The 19,468-nt window shown below is 47.5% G+C and overlaps 1 long non-coding RNA gene across 2 annotated transcripts in view; it reads right to left on the bottom strand.

Moving 5' to 3' along the window:
- Positions 1-19,174, bottom strand: part of LOC123459359 — a 38,105-nt gene extending 18,931 nt beyond the window's left edge. For both annotated transcript variants that reach the window (XR_006636242.1, XR_006636241.1), the window contains exon 1: positions 19,018-19,174. This is a non-coding gene — a long non-coding RNA (uncharacterized LOC123459359). The remainder of the gene's footprint in view (positions 1-19,017) is intronic.
- Positions 19,175-19,468: the final 294 nt, after the last annotated feature.

Consider the following 19,468-nt stretch of genomic DNA (forward strand, 5'->3'; position numbering starts at 1 on the left):
TTAATCACTTGTCCTGCAATCAGAACAGATAGCCGGGCTGCATTCAGGGGCTGCAGCTGCGAACTGTTTATTTACTTTTGCTCAGCCGGGGAATGGCTGTAATTTAAAGGTTCAGGTCCCAGCTACCCTGCCTGGTGCAAACCCACTTAAACACTTCCATATTGCTCCACTGGAATGTCGCTGGAAGCCACCCCCACTCCCGTCCCCGCCCCCTCCCCAGACAGGGAGCCCAGAAAGCAGGTGTCCCAGGTTACCAGGCTGGCCGAGGGAGAGCCAGCCGCCCTCGCGGCTGAGTTCTCATCACCCCCACAGAGAGGGAGGCAGAAATCCCTCACAATGTGGGCAGCAGTGAGGACCACACCATGTTGGGGCCCCAACCACTGCCAAATGCCAAACCCTGTCTGTCCCAGTTCAAGCCCAGCTTTCCCTAATTCCTGCGCCAAATGGTGTAATTACCACTTAAGTTGTCAAATGGCCTCCAGATGGCCTTACCTTTCACACCAGAGGTTTAATAAGCTTTTAGGCATGACCCTTACAGCCTGTCCCCCACCTGCACAGGCCCTGATTTGTGAAATGTGAGCACACAATTAGATCTGATAATGAGAGTCGAGGCCGCCCAGCCTTGAACTCTGCAAGCCCGCTTCCAGGGGCGCCCAGAGGGTAACCCCATGCCCCTAACAAATGGCATGCATCTACCACAAACGGAGGCCTCTGCGAACGACCCCCACAGGCCGCCTGGGAGCTCACAGGGCAGAGGCCCTGAGACCCCACAGCACTTGGGGGCCACAGCTTTGCAAGCCCAGTGGGCCTGTCTCAGGAGCCACTTCTGCCCAGGAGGCAGCTTTGCAAGTACAGCCACCTTGTCAGCACCAACAGGTGGACACCCATTGTGTGTAACAATCAGTCATGTCTCCCTCTGCATTGTACACACTGAGGAGCGCGACAGTGAAGCTTTCCTGGATGGTCGTGGCAGCAAAAGTTTTATTCTCCCCTGAGATGGGGCAGAAACACCCCCTCCCCCCAACAGTAACAGAACTACCAAGTATCAGGCACCACCACAAGGTTTCACATGTACATGTTTATTTCGTATAATAACATGTTTTTCTATCTACTTGTAGGTTAGAAAAGTGTAGCATGGACAGGTTGAGTAACTTGCCCAAGGTAACACAGCTAATGAGCACTGCAAATGAGATTTGAAGCCAGGTCAGGTGTCATTCATTATAAACCTAACAACCACCACTTTGCTTGGATAAAAATAAATAAATAAATAAATAACAACTCAGGGACTGAAGAGATAGCTCAGCAGTTAAGGTGCTTGCCTGCAAAGCCTAACAACCCAGGTTCAATTCCCCAATACCCACGTAAAGCCAGATGCACAAAGTGACACATGCATTTAAAATTCATTTGCAGTGGCTAGAGGCTCTGGCACTCACTCTATCTCTTTCTCTCTCTGCTTGCAAATAAATAAAAATATTGAAATTATAATTCTTTTTCTTTTTTTAAGGTAGGGTCTCACTCTAGCCCAGGCTGACCTGGAATTCACTATGTCATCTCATAGTGGCCTCAAACTCACAGCAATCCACCTATCTCAGCCTCCTGAGTACTGGAATTAAAGGTGTGCACCATCACGCCTGGCAATGATAATTTTTTGTTTTGTTTTGTTTTGTTTTATCTTTTTTCAAGGTAGGGTCTCACTCTAGCTCAGGCTGACCTGGAAGTCAATCTGTAGTCTCAGAGTAGCCTCGAACTCATGGTGATCCTCCTACCTCTGCCTCCCAAGTGCTGGGATTAAAGGCATGCGCCCACGCCCAGCTTAGTTTTGTTTTTTGAGGTAAGGTCTATCTGTATCCCAAGCTGGCCTGGAATTCACTATGTAGTCTCAGGCTGACCTCAGATTCATGGTGATCCTCCTACCTCTGCCTCTGGAGAGCTAGGATTAAAGGCGTGCACCACCACACCCAACACAAAATAATTTATCCAGGTGTGGTCACTGTGAGCTCAAGACCAGGCTAAGACTACATAGTGAACTGCAGGTCAGCCTCAGCTAGAGTGAGACCCTACCTCAAAAAAAACATTTAATTTAAACGTGTTAAGGAGTAGGTCGGATGTATGTCATAGGTATTAAAGCTTCTGGTGTGCAGGTGTTTAGAGGTGCTGACTATTTCGAGAAGAGCTGCATACACTGATGAAAATGCACAGAAATAAAAACAAGACTAAATCTAAGGTCTCTGTTCTGGGTGGGAGCCAAGAGGGAAGAAGGACGGGCAGACACACTTCTTGGAACAAGGTTTCCATGGGGAATCTTGGCCTGGATCTCTACCAGGAGGGTTTTGCTTAGAGCAACCGAAGACAGAGAACTCAACACACTGCTTCTTCAGCGGAGGGAAAGGGAGGCTCAGTCCTCTCTGCTGGCTCTCACAGGTACTCTGGGTTTTATGGTCCCATTGAAAACCTACTCTGAAGACTGTGTCACCACTCTAACTACAGGGAGGAGCAGAAAAGGCACTGAATGTTATCATCTTAAGGTCACTTTGGTTCCAACAGAGAACCATGAGAAGACTCAAGAGAAACAGGTCACATCCGGTATCATTGTTTTAACAAAAATAATGGAGGAAGTAAGCCTGCATCTAATATGGAATATAAAGGAAAACACCATGGCATTCTCAGATGAGGTACCTTCCAGAAGGCCAGGCTGGGTGGGCCGTGGTCAAGCCCCGCTGTGGGGAGTGGGACAGCCTCTGCTAAAACCTCTGATAGAAGATCTAAGGGAAGAGGGTGGGGAATCAGGCAGGCCTTTGTGTCAATGGTGACATCGTCGTCAACAGAGAAACCAATTTACACGGGAGCTGGCTGGGGAGCAGAGGCACTTGCGTTGAGAGAGCCACAGAAGACACCCACCTGCTCCCTAGTGGGGGGGGGACCAAGGTAACCTGTCTTGCCCTGGGGTTTGTTCTTGGCAACAGCTGCATGGTCCTGAGCCCACCAAGATATCATGTCCCTAAGCCAGGAACCCCACCATTCCCTTTGCTCCAACTGACTTTGACCTTTGCCCTCCTACTCAGAAGACTCTTGTTCAGAGCCGAGGTGTCCTCTTCACTCTCCCAGGGTGGCCTGCTGCAGCCTCCATGTCCCCGTTCCTGTCCCTGTCCTGGAGGGCCGGAGCACCCCATACCTAGCCAGCACTCACTCTTGGTCCTGGCCAGTGTCTGTGAATATCTGTCCCCTCATCAGCATCCCTGTTGAATTCTCATCCTCATCCTCCCCATAAGGTGAAGTCTGGGGGACAGGCATTGAGTACAACCACCCTCATGACCCTAGGGCACCAAAGGGCAGCACCATCAATGCCAAACAAATCACGTACCCTGCCCCGTCCCTCAGTCAGCCTCTACCTGCAGACTCAGCTCTGAGACACTGACCCTGCTGATCCAAGGGGAGAAGGTCCCCTTTGTCACCCCTAGGAGACAGATGTAACTGCTTACCTGCCATTGCACTCCAACAAAGCCAGACACCATGTGGGGTCTGTGGCGGGGAGCTGGGGGGGGGGGGGAGCTGTGACTCAAGGGTTCTGAAAAAGAAGGCTGATAGGGGAAGGTGGCAGACACATGGCTCAGAGACAGTCTGACATTGCAAGCCTGACCTAAACCAGGTGTTCTGAACGCCTTCCACAAAGTCTGCATGCCCTGGTTACTGTACCCGTGTTCCAGATGGAGAAAGTGGGGGCCAGCAATACCTGCAGCTTGACCAAGGTCACACAGCGGTGGAAAACCGGATTTGGTAGGAACAGAAACATCTAATGCCCCAGCTGCCCTGTCCTGGGGAGGCAGGAGGAAGCAAAGGTGAACCACTTTCCTAGTTCCAGAGTCAGTCTCTGTATTGGGGCATAGCTCGGAGGTAGAGAGCCTGTGTGAGAGAAGTCCTGGGTTCAAACCCCCAGAATCCCTCTTCTCCCCACCCTCCCAAAACACAAAGTCAGAGCCAGGCATGGTGGTGCACGCCTTTAATCCTAGCACTCGGGAGGTAGAGGTAGGAGGATCACTGTGAGTTCAAGGCCATCATGAGACTACATAGTGAATTCTAGGTCAGCCTGGGCTAGAGCAAGACCCTACCTGAAAAAAAAAAAAGAAAAATAAATAACTAAATAAATAAAGTCAATTTTTGTGTGAGTATGTTGTGCATGTAAATGAGTTGCAGTGTGCATGCCAAGTAATACATTCAACAGTGTGAGTGTGAAGTATTGTCCTCTCCCAGAAATAAAATAAAAGTCTCAGGGGTCTGGAGAGATGGCTCAGTGGGTAAAATGCTTGCTGAGCAAGCATGAGGACCTGAGTTCAGATCCCTAGAACCCTCATAAAGTACCAGCTGTGACTATGCATGCTTACAATTCCAGAGCTGGGGAAGTGGAGGCAGGTGGATCCCTGAGGCTCACTGGCTAGGTAGTCTAGCCAAAATGGTGCATTCTAGATTCAGTGAGAGATCTTTTCTCCAAAAAATAAAAATAAAAATAAGGTGGAAGCTGGACATGGTGGCACATGCCCTTAATCCCAGCACTCAGGAGACTGAGAGTTCAAGGCCAGCCTGGGACTTCAGAGTGAGTTACAGGTCAGTCTGGCTTAAGTGAGACCCTACCTCAAAAAAATAATAAGGTAGAAATGCTGGGGAGATGGCTCAGCATGTTAGAGCACTTGTCATGTAATCATAAGTGCCTGAAAGGGCTTGATTTGCCCTTAGTTCGATTCCCCAGCACCCACTGGGCATGGTCACGCACACCCGTACCCCACACACAGACCAAAGGATCAGCGGAGCTTACTGGTCAGCAGCTCTCCAGCTCAGTGAGAGATTCTATCTCAGGGACACCCATAGAAGAGCCACAGAGGAAGACACCTGACACTCCCCTTTGGCCTCTGCACGCAGGACACACATCTCTGCACATAAGCATGCATTTGCCAAACACACCACAGTGCACATACTCTACACAGAAATACACACACAAAATAATCATAAAAATAAGGTGGCAAGCAACTGAGGAAGACACCAACATCAGCCTCTGGCTTCCACAAGCATGCTCACACAAACGTGCACCCACACACGGGAACACGTGCGCATGCACACACACCACACACAGAAAGTTTCAGGAAGACAACGCAAAGCCATTTGGACAGGCCATTATATTTCATGTTTATTGCACCCTGTTTTGGGAAAACATAAGCCAGCACCGATCCTGCAGCTTCCTGCCTTGGCCGGCAACAGTTCGGGATGAGGGGAGGTTTGGGGATTCTCTATGACTCAACAGACTATCCATAAATGACAAGGACCCCAAAACTCAGAGAGGCCTACTTTTCCTTCATGCTGACTTTCAGAACAGAGTAGTAGCCAGAACAATGTCCACAAGGCCAAAGGACCTGTCCCCTCCTGGTCAGAGGACCTGCTGGTGTCTGCCAGAGATGACACGTCTCTCCTGCAGAGCTTGAAATGGAGTCCCTCGTGCCTTACCAACAAAGCAGAGCCCAAAGATGGTCAAGCTCCCCAAAATCCTCACTGTGGACTCCAACCCCATTGATTCAGTGCAATATGTCTGGTTTGGATGGTTCTCATCAAGATTTCCAGGAGTGATAACTTTGCTTGACATTATGTACAATTAAAATTAATTCTTCTCAAAAAAACCAAAAGAAAATTATTAAGCCAGGCATGGTGGCACATGCCTTTAATCCCAGCACTTGGGAGACAGAGGTAGAAGAAACTGTGAGTTCGAGGCCAGCCTGAGGCTACATAGTGAATTCCAGGCCAGCTTGGACTAGAGCAAGACCCTACCTTGAAAAACCAAAAGAGAAAAAAAAAAAAAATGAATTCTTCCCTACCCCTGATTCAGACCTGAATGTGTACAAAGTACCTGGGATTCCTGCCGGTCACTGCTTCAAGCAAGTAACAGCAGGCTCAGTTAACTGAAGAAGGGACTGAGGCTAATTTGCCAGGTCAGCGAGCTTGGTACAGGGGGCAGCCTGTGAGAACACCATCCTCACCCCAAATTCCAAAGAATTCAACTTTGAAAACCAAGAACCTGAGACTGAATTGTTAAGCAAACAGCACTAGGGTTAAAACTGCAACCCACAGCTCACACTCTTTTATAAACTCCATTCTCTGGGGGGTTCCGGAAGGGCACCCTTCAGAATTTGGTTACTGATGGGTGGGTGAGACCAGTCTGTCCAAACAGCGCCCCTACAGGCCACACAGCACACTGCATCCCCCTCCAGGCTGGGAATCACCCCACTGCCCTGCACAAAGAATGGGCGGAAACAGGAATTCACCCTGTTGCTATTTCACACTGCCTTGTGTAGGGACAGTCCTCACAGGGAGAGAGCCAGGGACACCAGCAGAGGAGAGGTGGCCTGAGCTCCAACACTGTGCTAGGGGCCTGGGAAACAAAACACACACACCCCCAACCAGCTGGCAGGAGCCATCGCCAGCAGAAATCTGCAAGCTCATCAGAGAGCTTGGAAACCTGGACAGAGCACAGGACACATCCTGCCCAGCAGAGATAAGAGAGAGCCCCAGGTTCTCACCATGGAGCAGCCCCTGGGGAGCAGAGAGCTGGCCCGAGCAACGTGGGACGTGAGAACGATGCCCAAAACAAACACGGGGACGTGCCTGGACAGTGGCTTCACCCTTCACCCACTATGGGACAGGACACCTTGGGGAGTGGAGATGTCCTTGACCACGTGGGAACTGGTCTTCTACTGACATGCTCACAGATGGTGCCGTCCTTTAAATCATCCCTGAGGCTCACCTCAAGCCCATCCTTCCTTGGTGGGTGGGCAGGTCCTGGGCAAGTCCACCTGCTTTATGATAAAAACCATGAAGGAATTAGGTATAACAGGAATGTATCCCACTGTAATAAACTCACAACCAATAGCATACGGAATTGCGGAAAACTGAAATCATTTCCTTTAAGATCAAGAATGAGACAAGGCTATCCATTTTCTTCACACTCACTCAATATAACATTGTCAGTCATAGCCAGGGCAACAGGGCTTAGAGAAAGTAGTAATACATCCAAATAGACAAAGACAGTGTCAGTTTATCCCTATTTTCCCATTGCATTATTATAACATAATATCTTATTATTCTAATATTTATAATATATAATATTATAAAGATTGCCTAAAAATATTACAACTGATAAACTCTCAAAAAGGTTACAGGATAGAAATATCAGCATACAAAAATCAATAGCTTTTTTATATAGCCACAACAAAACTAATGAAGAGGAAAGTGATTACAATGGTTACAAATAAAGTAAAAATGTTTACATTTATTGGGCTAAGGAAACAGCTTAGTGGCTAAGGCATTTGCCTGTGAAGCCTAAGGACCCCGGTTCGATTCCCCAGGGCCCATGTAAGCCAGATGCACAAGGGGGCGCATGCATCTGGAGTTCATTTGCAGTGGCTGGAGGCCCTGGGGTGCCCATACTTTCTTTTTCTCTATCTTCCTCTTCCTCTCTATCTCTCTCAAATAAAATATTTTTTTTTAAGTTTACATTTATTGAAGCAAGGCAGCAAAGGATTTCTACCATGAAAGCTAGAACGTGCTAATGAAATACATGGAAGTTCAAACAGACAAGTGTCCGCGCACAAGACTGGGAAAACTGACATGGTTCAAATGTGAGTACTCCACAACCCCATCCACACATACAACCCAATCCTTATAGAAACATCAATGGCACTCTTCCCAGAAATAGAAAGAAAAAAAAAAAAAAACTCTTAGAATTTGTATGGGACCACCAAAGATCCCAAATAGCTTAAACTGTGATGAGATGGGGGGGGGGGATGAAGCTGAAGGCATTTCAATTCCTGATGTTAAAACCTTCTACAAAGCTAATAAGTCCAAACAGGGCTGGAGAGATGGCCCAGCAGTTAAGGTATTTGCCTGCAGAGCCTAATGACCTGAACTGAACTCCTCAGTACCCATATAAAGCCAGATCCACAATGTGGCCCATGTGCCTGGAGCTCATTTTCAGGGGCTAGAGAGGCCCTGGTGTGTCCATTCTCTCTCTCTGCCAATGGCACGCCTTTAATCCCAGCACTCAGGAGGCAGAGGTAGGATTGCTCTGAGTTTGAAGCCAGCTGGGGACTACAGAGTGAATTCTGTAGGTCAACCTAAGCTAGTGTGAGAACCTACCTCGAAAAAAATAAATTAATTAAAGCCCAAACAGCACAGTACTGGTGTACAGATAGACATGCAGGCCAGTGGAAGAGAACAGAAATAAACCCACAGGTGTACAGCCAGCTGATCTGCACAGAAGCAGCAAGAACCGACAGCGTGAAGAGAACATATTGGGAAACTGCATATATATGCATGCAGAAATAAGAAACTAGATCCCAGGCTAGAGGAATAGCTTAGCGGTTAAGGCATTTGCCTGCAAAGTCAAAGGACCCAGGTTTGATTCCCCAGAACCCACATTAGCCAGATGCACAAGGGGCTACATGCATATGGAGTTCATTTGCAGTGGCTAGACGCCCTAGCATGCCCATTCTCTGTCTCCCTCTCTCTCTCCCTCCTTCTATCTCTGTCAAATAAATAAATAAAAGTAACTAGATTCCTATCTCTTACCATCAGCAAGAATCACAAGGACTCACAGACTTACATTTCATGCCTGAAACTGTGAAACTACCAAGAGAAAAGCCAGGAAGTAAATCATCAGGACATTGGTGTGGGCAGAGATTTTTTTTTTTTCCTACAGATAATCTGAGAGGTACAATCCACAAAGAAAATCTTGGTAAGAGGCGTTACACCAAGGATGGTGTTTCTGTACACCCAAGGGGAGATCAGGAGCGTGAAAGGACAACTCGCAGGATTTGGGGACAGTATTTGCCAATTGCTCACTGAACAATGGATATAGGATATGTACGATAGAGAAGGAAATCGATAACTCAACAGAAAAAATATATAATCTGATTTTAAAATAGGCAGATGGTCTGAACAGATATTTCTCCAGTGTGTGTACAGGGAAAAGTCAGTTTCACTAGCTGTCGGGGGAGCTCAGAGCAAAGCTACAAGAGACACCTCACTGCAGTGAGAGTGACTCCCATCCAAAGTCAAAAGACACGCTGGCATAAATGCGGAGAAAAGGGAACTCACACATGGACAGTAGGGTCTAAAGTTTGCAGCCATTATGGAAAATGGTATAGGGCTCCTCAAAAAAACTAGATTTTTATTATGCATCTATCCCACTACTGTTATACACCAAAAGCAAATGAAATCAGTATGTCAAAGAGACATCTGCACATCCATGTTCATTGCAGCACCATTCCCAACAGCCAAGAAATGGATTCAACCCAAGTGCCCATCAAAAGATGAAGGGATAGGGATGGAGAGACGGCTTAACGGTTAAGGTGCGTGCCTGTGAAGCCTAAGGACCCAGGTTCTATTCTCCATGTCCTACATAAGTCAGATGCACATGGTGGCCCATAGGTCTGGAGTTCGTTTGAAGTGGCTAGTGGCGTGAAGCGTCCATTTACCCTCTCTCTCCTCTCTCTTATCTCTCTCTCTCTCCCCCTCCTTCCCTTTCTCTGTCTCTAATAAATAAATAAAAATCTTAGATGTATTCTTTAGAAAAAGATGAAAGGATAAAGAAAATGTGGTAACACCGTGAGATATTATTCTGCCACAAAAGGATGAAATTATGTCGTTTGCAGCAACGTAGATGGAGCTAAAGAATATTATATCAAGTGAAATAATTCAGCCCCAGAAAAGACAGACACCACTCATATAGACTTGGAAGCTAAAAAGTTGATTTCAGGGAAGCTACCAGAGCCTGTAGTAGGAGAAGGTGGTTTGGATGGAGGAATCGCTTCTAGAGTTCTGTAGCAGAACTATGGCTGACCAGAATTAACTGAGTAGAAAAGATTTTGAATGTGTCCCACGAAGAAATTACGTATATGACAGGTGCCTGTCATCCTGATCTGACCATTAAACATTGTGCTGAAAGATTACACTGTACCCCATAAGTATGTGAAATTACTATGTACCACTCAAAAATATAAATGAATGTCTTGTTCAGTAAAGTTTTTCATACCTTTCTCTCTCTCGAATAATATTTTAAATATTTAATTTAAAAATTATTTGTTTATTTATTTGAGAGGAAGAGAAAGAGGTAAATAGAAAGTGAAAGGGCAGGCCAGGGCCTCCAGCCGATGCAAACAAACTCCAGATGCATGGGCCACCATGTGCATCTGGCTTATGTGGGTACTGAGGAATCAAACCTGGCTCCTTAGGCTTCACAGGCAAGCACTTTAACCACTAAGCCATCTCTTCAGCCCCAAATGTTTTTGTTGTTGTTGTTGTTGTTTTGTTTTGTTTTTTATTTATTTGAGAGCGACAGACACAGAGAGAAAGACAGAGAGAGGGAGAGAGAGAGAATGGGCGCGCCAGGGCTTCCAGCCTCTGCAAACGAACTCCAGACGTGTGCGCCCCCTGCTGCATCTGGCTAACATGGGACCTGGGGAACCGAGCCTGGAACCGGGGTCCTTAGGCTTCACAGGCAAGCGCTTAACCGCTAAGCCATCTCTCCAGCCCTTGTTTTTTAATATATAAAATGTTTTATCGTGAATTGCGTTGAGCGAGAGACCTGCATCATTCAGGTGTCATGGCTTCTCTGTGAAGACAATCCCTGTCACCACAACTGTGCTCACTTGCAGGTGGGGTAAGGTTTGTCTCAGTTTAAGCAAGGGCACAGTCTAAGGTCCCTGCATTTGCCTGTGACAAACTGCTTGTCTCTGACAGGAGTCCAGCTATACACTGGGCCCTTCTCAGGAACATTTATGGTCATGTTTATTTCCACACTGTATTTTTTCCAATCTGTTTCATCCCTCATTTTGCAATGGGATTTCCAGGAATGGACTATGGTGGGCCTCAGGGCCATCTTCAGCTATTCATGATGGAAAAGTCATCTGTCCTGGACCTCCCTCCTCCCTGTGTACGTGGACCTAACTCCCACCTGTGTGGACTTCCCTCCTTCCTGTGTGCATGGACCTTCCTCCTCCCTTCATGGGGGACTCAGCAGGCACTCGGTTGGCCGACATCCAGTCACATACAGAAGGTAATTCCAGGAAAAGGATGAACCAAGGACCCACTCTTAACGCTCAGTACTCAGCACCTATTAACACTGCACTGTTTGCTCCAAACGCTTGTGACAAGCCTGTGAGGGCATCTGGAGAGACTTCCACACTACAGTGAAAACCTGAGACGGAGAGGCATGAGAAAGGGGCTCACCCGCAGGGGCAGTGGTGCCCGAGGGCTGGCATTTAGGGTTTAGTTGCCATTTAGTGATCATGGCCCTCTGATCCATGCGTGTGCCATGTGAGCACACTAGCATCCGGGTCCTCCCAGCAGCCATGTGGGTATCTCCGGTCAGCTATTCCCAAGATGAGGAAGCAGTGATGGTGGAGAGGCTGCGGGTCGTACCCACAGTCCCGTGCAGCTGTATGTCTGTGTGTCTCTTCAGGCCCCAGCAGAATGAAAGGTTCCCGGCAAATGTCAACCCTCTAGGCCCAAAGAACCAACTTGTCCCAGAGGAACTCAAGAGTGGTGAGGATGACTGAAGGAAGAGGAGGAGGGAGAAACAAGCAGAGCACCCGGGGGAACACCGCCAAGAAGCCCAGGACACCCTCCCTGTTCCTGCTCACCACACGTCTCCATTTGCGCCCACCCCGAAGAGTTTCCTGGAACAGCATCACGGCCTCAGCTGTCGAGGCTCTGCAGTTGAGATCCCACCTGAGGGCTTAGCACCTGTTGGCCCGCGGCCACATCTCCAGCTGTTCTGTGCCTCAATTTCCTTTTCTGCCGAACAGCCATCATAAAAGAAGCCATATGTTTGAGGGGGAACTTGCGGCCAAAAATCCTGACTCGCGCATTTTCTCCTACGGGGTACGGCACTCATTCTATTTCTAATGACAGCGAATGAAATACTACTGAGAGGAGCAGCTTGTCAGAAGCCTTGTTGGTTTCCGCATCTTGTAATCAGGGGAGAACCGCGTGACTCCCCAGCTCTGCCCCTCGGCTCGGTTCCCTGCCGCGGCAGCCCGTGCACCGGAGCTGTACTGGCAGCTCCTCTCACTCGCAGGGCGGCGCAGAGGCTCAGCCGCTGGCCGTGGGGGCCCGCGACGAAGCCAGCGGGGAGCAAAGACCTCAGGCCCGAGGCCGGGCAGGGCCGCCAACCTCAGGGACCCATCTCCAGAGACGCGCCTCCGCTGGCCATGAGATTCCACAAGCTTCCGAAAGAGCATCCCCGGCTGGGGAGCAAGTGTGCAGGCACCGGAGACACCCAGGGGCCAGGTCACGCTCAAGCCACGGCAGGGGACTCATCGCACCTGTTCTGAGCCCCTGACTCAAAACACGCCATTACCCAGAGTCCTCCGGAGCTGACGGTGACCACGTGCCCAGTGCTGGCTCGTGAGATGGCAAGCCCCTTCCCCAACAAGGCGGCCAGACCCTCTCCTCTACCCTTCTTCCAGATGCGCGAGGCCTCACAAGCATGGCATCCACCCTGCCCCCGCGAGGCCAGAGGCGCGGAGTGAGGCTAAAGGCGTGCAGCTGGGCGGTGCACTCCCTGCCCTGGCCCAGGAAGAACACCTCTCCCCCCACCCAAACATCTTTGGGGGAGTGAACACCAGCAAAGCAGGCTGGCCAGCTGTCTCCATGGTCTCAGGGCCCCGCCCTCTTGCCTGGCTGAGATGATTGACAGTGATGCTATCCAACTGCCGGTTTTAGTTTATTGGCTCAGCACAGGAAGTGTAGGCCACAGAAGCCAGAAACCCATTTCCTGGTTGGAAGTAGTCAGCCAGCTCTGGAGCTCCTGTGTAGCCTTCCTCCCTCGTCCCATTATTACTAATAACCCAGCCAGCCCACGTGACTCTGGGGCAAGTGGCAGTCGGGATAAAGCTGGGTTTATTGGCTCCCACGCCGGCCATACCACTGGGATTCTGACGCACAACTGTGCCTTTGGCTCCTGCCCCTCTCGACAGCCTGTTGGTTTTCCATGCTGGACCCAGGGACAGGGGCCACCTCAGCAAACAGAGGGGTGAGCTCCACCGCTTCCCACTCTGGCTGGCCTTCCAGTGTCTCCCCAGTGCCCTCCACTAGCAGGAGCCCACCGGAGGCCAGCTGTTACACACTTCTATGAACCGCAGTTCTCACCCAGCAAGGCCATATGAGGAAGGGTGATCCAGACAGACCCTGGAGCTCAGAGGCTCGCTAAGAGGCAGGTTACCACTGGCAGCTGTCTCCCCGGAGCCCCTCGGGGACCATCTTGGAGTAGGAGGGTCCAAGTAGCCTCTGTCTCCTCAGGTGGAGTTGCAATTCTTTGGCTTGAGAATCTGGATGATGATGTTGCTTGTCTAACCAGCCAGGAGACGGTGGCACATGAACCATCCCAAGACTGTAGCACATGAGTGCTGCTCAGATATGACAACTTTCTCTTGGGAAAGTCTGCATAGAGGTCTGATGTTGACTGGGAGGCCTAGCTCTCCTTCCTTGTGAAAGCCTTTAGGCAGGAACTAAAAGTCAGTCTTTTTCTACCAAAGGAAAAACATCAAAACCCAGAAAGTCTGAGAATTGCACCCAAGGATACTAGCCAGGCAGTGGCAGAGAGGTGATGCTGGGCAGCTCAATACCCACTTATTCCTGGACTTGAGGGGCTGGCCTAGTGACAGCCATAACACAGTCCTTCATTGAGTACACACTGTGAGCCAAGCCCTTCCTTGCAAGTGCAAATCCCCACACCCCAAGAGTGAGATTACTAGCTCCATTTCATGTAGGAGGAAACTACCGAAGTGCTGAAAATTTCAGGACCGCTCCGGTAAACAAGAGGCAGAGACCCATGCAAACTCAACCCTGCCCTCTCTGACTGTGTTCCTTGCAGCATGGCACCCCTCCGCTCTCCAGACCATCACTCCTCTACTCACTCGCTAATGGGCTGTTTAGCAAAGTATGGTGAGACATCCTAAGAAAGTGGAGTTCCTAATCCAACAACATGAACACAAGTCCCCAGTTCTCCCAGCCCTTCAGGGTCTCTACTCCACTCAGCTACTCAGCTCTCATGGATTCCGTTTCCCCAATTGTCCAACGAGGGTGCTGACATGACCCATCTCCTTGACTTGTTGAAAGATGCCAGAACATACCTTGAGCACCCAACTTGTGAGCTGAGTGAGTGTCCAGGCTACTAGAAGCATGCCTCATTGTGCTCCTGAAGTCCTGGGCCCTCAACAACTACAGGCCTGTGCTCCAAACAGGGGAACCAAGCAAGAAGTGGACTGGGGAGATGGCTCACTGCACACAGTGCTGGCCACAAGGCAAGGAGACCTGAGATCAGATCGCCAGTACCCATGTAAAATGTCTGGTATGATGGCACATGCCTGTAAATCTCAGTACTGGGAGACCCCTAGGGCTGGCTGGCTAGCTAGTCTTGCTGAATCAGTGAGTTCCAGATCCAGTAAGAGACTGCCTTGATAAATAAGGTGGAAAATGATCAAGGAACACATACGATGTCAACATCTGACTTCCTCCCACCCATACATCTACGTACCAACACACAGATGAACACGCCCCCCCCACGCACAGACACACATAACGCAGAGATAAAACAACTTAGTAAGTGACCAAAACGCTAAGATTGACATCCAGAAAGCCAGGAATCGGGTTAACAAGGGACAGCAACATTACTTAATAGTAGCACGGTGCCACTTGGCTGGGTCTGATGCCCACATCTGCACAGCAAGTGCCATGGGATGAGGTGGCCATGGAAGCTCTTTTCTGTGGTGTGTGACCACTGCCCCTGCTGGGCACAGTGTCAGACTGCACTGAGCAAGCCTCAAGATTGGCAGGAGAAAAGCCCAGGCCGCATGCTGTCCCGCTGGAGACGCAGCTGGGCAGTCTGTGCAGCGCCTCATCAAAGGCTCCGCTCTCCAGACACTTGGGAGGGGTTGCGCAAGAAAACTCCCGAGAGCCAGGCAGGGTGGGCGCCTGTGCCACTTGTTTGCACAAAGGATCTCAAGCTTTTCCTCCCAGCGCACAGCACAGACACGTTAGCTGACCCTTGAACACCAGACTTTCGGCTCCCCATCTCCTGCCGAAAGGACTTCACGGTGTGTGTGCAGCGGGGACGGGATAAAACCCCTGGGAGCCTGCAGGACTGCCGCTGGAGGCTAGATGAGACAGACAGGGGTCTCCTGGTATGTCTGGGTGTGGATTTCTCTTTACCTTTGAACTAAAACACACCACCAAAGATTCCTCCTGATTGCCTTCAGCTGTACGCCTCCCCATCTTCTTTCACGGAGATCAATCGTGACTTTCTCAGAAAACAAAAAAATGTAAAGTTTACAAATACAAGTCCCAGAATATGAAATAGCACACTCTTCATGTCACTACGGTGACAAATGTAGCCAACACTTACCAGCAACACCGGCCTCCCAAGCTGTAAGGCCACGTGCGAAGCGGGCATTCACTCTCTACCCTTCCATAGGGGAAAAGAAATTGCCAGAAAGGATCGTGGTCCCTATAGCAGCTGAGGGCTCAGCAGCTGACAAATGCAAACATGCCTATCTTCCAGGCCAGAGTTGGTCAGACAGGCTGGGCGAGTTCGTGTTTTAAAAACTCTCGCCTCCAACCAATTAAGTCGCACACATCAAATCCGCAAGTCCTTTTGCCTTGCTAGTTTTCTGAGAGCTAAAATATTTTCAACTAAATGAGAAAATGTTTGCTGTTGAATGGCCTATTAGAGCTGTCAGGAATGTGATTTCTGGAAATAAACAAGATTGTTAAGAAGGCCGACAGAAACGTAAGTCAACACTAATAGGTGGTGTAATTAAATTATCCCTTAAGCCAAGGTGCCAAGTGACACGGATTTGTGTGTATGTTCGTTCTAATAATATCACCTCCGAGTGTCTGCATGAATCTGAATGGCTGTCCCTGCTAAGTCGCTCATTTTATTTCTGCTCTTTCTACATATCAAATAGCTAGCAAACCAAAGTACGTGGGAGTGAGAACTTCAGATTTTCTCCATATCATCTTACAAAGGCTCACTTGATACAAATGTGGCCCAACACACGGAGTTTATTTTTTATGGGGTAGTATCTTGCACAAGAAAATTAGAACTAAGTTACAGGAAGATTTATTTACATTCTATTTGCTGGGGACTGCCACTCAATACCTAAATGACTTTCTCCCAAAGGGCAAAATCTTTAAAGCAGAACAGAATTTATTTAAACAGCTGGCTTTTTTTTTGCACAATCATTTTATTAATATGCAGACTTGCCTTGTGAAAAGCAGGGGACTAACTTGCACAATTTGTAAATACATACACATATGAAAGCTAGTGTGTCATTCAATTAAGTTTTTAAAGAGCAGCACAAGATTAATTACTACCATACTGGGTGAAATCATGGTTTTCTTCCGCGTCTTTGAATTTCTGTCTTTAAATAGTATTTCAAATTTGGAGTCAAAGGAAACTCTCGTCTTCCCTAACAAGAAGAAACAACACCACTCTTAGAAAAAGAAACAAATCTTTTCATTGCTTTTGTTGAATTCCATGTTGTTTAAATATTTTGCCCACATGCAGACTACTTTTATAATTGAAAAGTGATATGGCAAGTGATTAAAATACATTAACAAACCATGTTGCCCATCAAGATCATCCAAACATGTTTTTAAGTCATTTTTAACTTAAACATTTAAAATGTTATCTTGATTCTTTGGGATTCTCTCTAGCAAGAGATGAGGACAGAAAAGTGTCTGTTTGGGGAATAAAGTGAAAACTTTTCCCAACAGGAAGTAGAAAGTTAAGCTGGCTTCATGTGTGGGAGTTGGAGAGCTCAGAGAAGCTGGTCTTAGCACCTGGTCAGGCGCTAATGGGACAAAATATGGCTCCTGAGGTTCACTTGGCCCCACTTGCCCATCAGCAGGAAGAGGCATTTGCGAGCAGGCTAGAGTATGTCCTGTCATTATCTATCTACACCTGCTGGGTTTATGTTCTGCACAAAATCCCCGAATATCCATGCACCACACTTTGTCCATGATCACCGAGGGAGAACAGCAAGGACCCTCTTCATTTTATACAACATAGACTACCCGACGGATGAAATCCTGAAATCGCCTCCAAGCTGCTTCCACTCCACCCCCCTCTCATTGCCAGGAAGCATTCCTTTGACCTTTAACTGGGGGTCAGACCCTCGCAGATTGACATATGGCTTAAATACTTTAGATACTCTTTGAGAGTTGGCACCTTGCACAGGAGGCTTTTAAAAAAAAACGAAAGAAAGAAAGAAAAGCTTTTCTTCCTTCATTTAGAGCCAGTGCTCACACTCTGGAAGAGGTGACAGATGAGATCCCCAAAATGATCTTGGGCAAAAGCTCACTGTCTTGTTTTCCCCACCCCCACTCCATGATATCTCTAGAAGTAACATCGCCATCTACCGGGCAGCAGGCAGATCTCCCTGAGAAGAAATGCTTTCTGTCTAAGGCATCCAGTGAGAAAGGCAGAGGTGAAATTTACTATAACTTGAGGAACAAGAATGAAATACTCTGATAAAGTGCAGGAAATTAGAAACTGCCTCTTTTTGTGCATCTCTGGTCTCAAACCCATTGCTCTACCCTTTGCCATAATCCCCAAAAGAGAACTTTGTTTGTTTGTTTTAAGAAAATTGTGTGTGTTAAGAGTATTGTGTTAACTATGAATTTCTGAGTAAAGGATTTTCCCCCACCCATCACCTTCCACTGTTTTCTGTGCATACTTCCTGGAATTAGTGCTTTAGGACACACACAACATATGTGCAAACATACATACATACACACACACACACACACACACACACACACACATACACACACATATACACACACAGAACCTGCTTTTTGGATGAATGTCTTTCATCCTTCCCAGACCCAGCAAGGTTTCCAGAACACAGAGCATAAGCCTGGGATAACCCAAATATTATTCCAAATTCCCTTTTCAGCCTCTTAAGCAAAACAACTTTCGTTTTTGGATGTTTATATAACTTTTGTTACAAATTTAATCACAGTCTAATTATATATCTGTCCAATGTCAATTTCTGGATTTTCTTATGCAAATGACAACCCAGCCATCATCCTTATTTTCCCCCTTCTGAAATTTGAGTATTAATTGCTCTTTCTTTGTAATTGAAAGCAGGGTATTCTTGACACAAAAGAGATTGATCTGTATCTATATATATTTTTTTTCCCCAAAACTAGTTGCCATAATTTCATGTAAAGGAAAGATATCAATGGTGACCTAGAACATTAACTTTTGTTGCCCTTATAATCCTCTCAATGTTTAAGACATTCAGAAGACCTTTTTTCTAATTAGACAACTTGTGTTTACAAATGAAAATCACAATTAAATTTATTTTGTATCACAATTCACCTCTTTTAAAAGAGAAACAGTTTTACTGAGTCTTATTTCTCTTTATTATACATCATAAAAAATTTTAAGTGTCCTGAGAGCCTAGATCCAGGCTTGCTATTGTATTACAGCTACAAATTACTTCATTTCGTGTGTGTGCATGCGTGTGTGCATGTGTATAAGCCTAGGTATTTACATTTTGTAACTTAATTTCTCACTCAATAGAATTTGAAAGATCTGGACATTATAAAGGCAAACTCATTTTCTGCTGGAATGAAATGAAGAAATGAAAATTTTAAAAAATTCATTTTATTAGGTAAATTCAGCAGGGACTCACCATGAACCCCTGAAATAAACCAGCCCACTCTGTTTACTTGCTCCATCTTTCAGAGCCTTAAAATGAAAATTGAAGTCGCCCCCTCCCCTTCCTATCCCATGTTTGTGTAGAAATTCTAGAGTCTCTTTCCTAAAGGCAGAGAACCAAGCCAAAGGCTGACAGAGCGGGTCCACGCAAGCCAGGAGCCCATGGAAAGTCACCCCGAAGCTGAAGAGGGGCACAGGGCTGCAGGGACGCATGGATGGGGAGACCTGGGCCAGGCCAGGACACTCACAGTTCTGAGTCCGCTTCGGCTCCTGGTCCCGATTCCAAAAGGAAACCTGGCTCTTTTGTGCAGAACCAAAGACGAATATCCAGGAAGCTGGCAAAGTCACTAACCAAACAACCAATAGTGGAAACACAACAAAATTTTCAAATATCCAAAATCGGGGTTTTTTTTCTTCTTCTTCTTTTTTTTTTCCACAAGGGAAAAGCATGTAAAGAATGGGGAGGAAAGGGGACAGATTGTAACTTTTTCCAGTGACCTGAGTCGGGTTAATCTCAGTTCAAATTTGGAATATTTGCATCCACCTAATACAAAGGATTATTTGACGGACTGCCTGGGATTTCGGCTGATTACAACCCCAAAATTTGCTGGCTGAAATGGCTGAGTTTCTGCTGCAGATCTGAAGTGAGTTTTCCTAGGAAAATACACTTTAAAACCCAGCGACCCCCCACCCGAACGA

The sequence above is a fragment of the Jaculus jaculus genome, chromosome 1 (assembly GCF_020740685.1).
Source record: "Jaculus jaculus isolate mJacJac1 chromosome 1, mJacJac1.mat.Y.cur, whole genome shotgun sequence".
Taxonomy (NCBI): Eukaryota; Metazoa; Chordata; class Mammalia; order Rodentia; family Dipodidae; genus Jaculus; species Jaculus jaculus.